This window comes from Triticum dicoccoides, chromosome 3A (assembly GCF_002162155.2).
Source record: "Triticum dicoccoides isolate Atlit2015 ecotype Zavitan chromosome 3A, WEW_v2.0, whole genome shotgun sequence".
NCBI classification, from domain to species: domain Eukaryota; kingdom Viridiplantae; phylum Streptophyta; class Magnoliopsida; order Poales; family Poaceae; genus Triticum; species Triticum dicoccoides.
Genome location: NC_041384.1, coordinates 444,626,196 through 444,628,712, shown reverse-complemented (window position 1 = coordinate 444,628,712; position 2,517 = coordinate 444,626,196).

Here is a 2,517-nt window from a genome sequence, read left to right as displayed (position 1 = left end):
CCTTGCTTAATTCTGAAGCCTTTCTAATGTTTTTTCCGTGATTTTGTTGTCGGTTTTACTGGTTTTCTATTTTCCCTGCTTGTTTTTTCCACTTTTCATTTTTGCGTTTTTTTCAAAAATACAGAATATTTATAAAATTCATAAACACATTTAAAATTCGCTAATAATTTTAAATTTATTTAAAAAATAACTCTCAATTATTTTTGAAATGCAAACACATTTTTATTTCTGAACGTTCTTAATTTAGTTTCGAATCTCAACATTTTTTATTCGTGAAATAAAGTTTAAAACTCATGCAAATTTTGATTTTTTTAAACACTTTTCCTAATACATGAACATTTTTCAAATTATTAATCCTTTTTTAAATTCACGAACATTTTTAGAGGGAAAAAGGGGGCAGGCCCTCCCCAGGTGTATCCTGCAGATGGTTTGGCACACTACTATTACCTCCGTCCTGATTTATTTATCCCTTTGCAATTTGTGTCAAATTTTGAATTAATATTTAACTAACAAAATGTTAATGCACGTTAAGAAAAATTATATCGTTGGATTCGTATTTAAACATAGTTTCCGATGATATAATTTTTTGTGACATGTATGAACATTTTGTTAGTTAAATTTATAGCCAAAATTTGGCATAGAATACAATGAGGACTAATTAACCAGGACGGATGTAGTAAGTCGCTAAGAAAACAATAACAACTAACACAAGAACCAGGAAACCCACGGAGATGGTGAGCTCGTCGCAGCAGCAGAGACTGGTAGAGTCCAACCGTCCTTGGGAGCAAAGCAAGTCAGCGAAGATCAACTTCAAAAAACCATAGATGAACTCTGCAAATATCATAGCAGACCAAAGGCCCGGCAAAACACACTAACAAAGAGTGTTGCTTCTTCGCTCGGGATGAGGAGTACAAGGCTCAGTTCAAGCGCCCCGACGAGGGCAAGGGAACTTGTTTTTATTTTCTATTTTTCCCTATTTCTTTTTTCTTTTCTTTCTTCACTTTTCAATTTTTGTGTATTTTTTTAGAAATCCAGAATATTTATACAATTCACAACACTTTTTAAGTTTCGGTAATAATTTTAAATTCATTAAAAAATTAACTCTCACTTATTTTGAAATACAGACTCATTTTTGTTGGTAACATTTTTATTTTCTTTAATTTGTCAAAAAATTAATCCATGAAACAACTTTAAAATTTATGCAAGTTAAAAAAATGTTTAACATTTTCCCTAATCCATGAACAAATTTCAAATTATCTACCCTTTTAAAAAATTCATGTAAAAATTTAGAGGGAAAAAAGGAATTGATAGGCAGTTTTCGGTAAGGATTTCACTGCAAGTCCGGTTAGATAGTTTAGATAGATAGTTTGTTAGCAAGATAATTGGTAATAAGTAACAAAAGTAGTAAGGTGCAGCAAGTGGCCCAACCCTTAACTTGCTAAGGATTAGGCGATGATAACTCTTATAGTGATTAAAACACTCTTGAGGACACTCGAATATCGTCATGTTTTTTTTAAATATTGCCAAGTTACTTTCACCACGATTCATCGACTCAGGTTCATTGTCTTGATAAGTGTTATGTGGGTGGACCCGAGCTAAGGTATTGTTCTTACTTGAACAAACACACACTTATAATTATACCCTCCATACAAGTATTCACAAATACAAAAGAAGTAATTACGATAAATCTAACCATGACATTAAACAAGTGGATCTAAAACAGACGCTCACAGCACAATTTGTAATTGGGGTTTATGTTTCTATCACTCCCGCAACCCATCATCTACAAACTAATATCGTGAGCCCTTCCCTTAGGCCAAAAAATGGTAAATTTCCATGTAGTTGACGTTCACATAACACCACTAGAGAAAGAACAACACAACATATTCTCAAAACATTGAACAAGGATTAACTTTACATGAGTACTAATAACAAGACTTTTCTCATGTCCTCAAGAACAAATAGAACTACTCACAACTCATCATATTCAACATGTTCAGTAGGTACAAATATGTGATTAACAATCTGAACATAATAATCTTTCACCAAATAAACTAATTAGCATCAAATAAATTATGTAATCAACACTACTAGCACCCCTAGGTATCAATCTGAGGTTTGATACAAAGATTGAACACAAGAGAGAAATGAGGGTTTATCGATGAGATGGTGTTGGTGAAGATGTTGATGAAGATGATAATGAGAGGAGCGTTGGTGATGGCGAAGGGTTGGATCTCTCCCTTTCGGGGGAAAGTTTCATCGACAGAATCGCTCCACCGGAGAGCAAAAGCTATCCTCCTTTGTTTCTGCCTCGAGACGGCAACAGCAGGTCCTGAAAGTATTTTCCTTATTTTTTTCTAGGGTAAATAGGGTTTGATAGCCAAAGGACGTCGGGAGGGGAGCCACCAGGGCCCCACATGGACAAGTGGCATGGCCAAGGGGTGGCCGCGCCACCTGCCCGTGTCACTAGCTGGTGGGCCCCCTATGGCATATTTTTGCTTTTATATATTCTAAAAT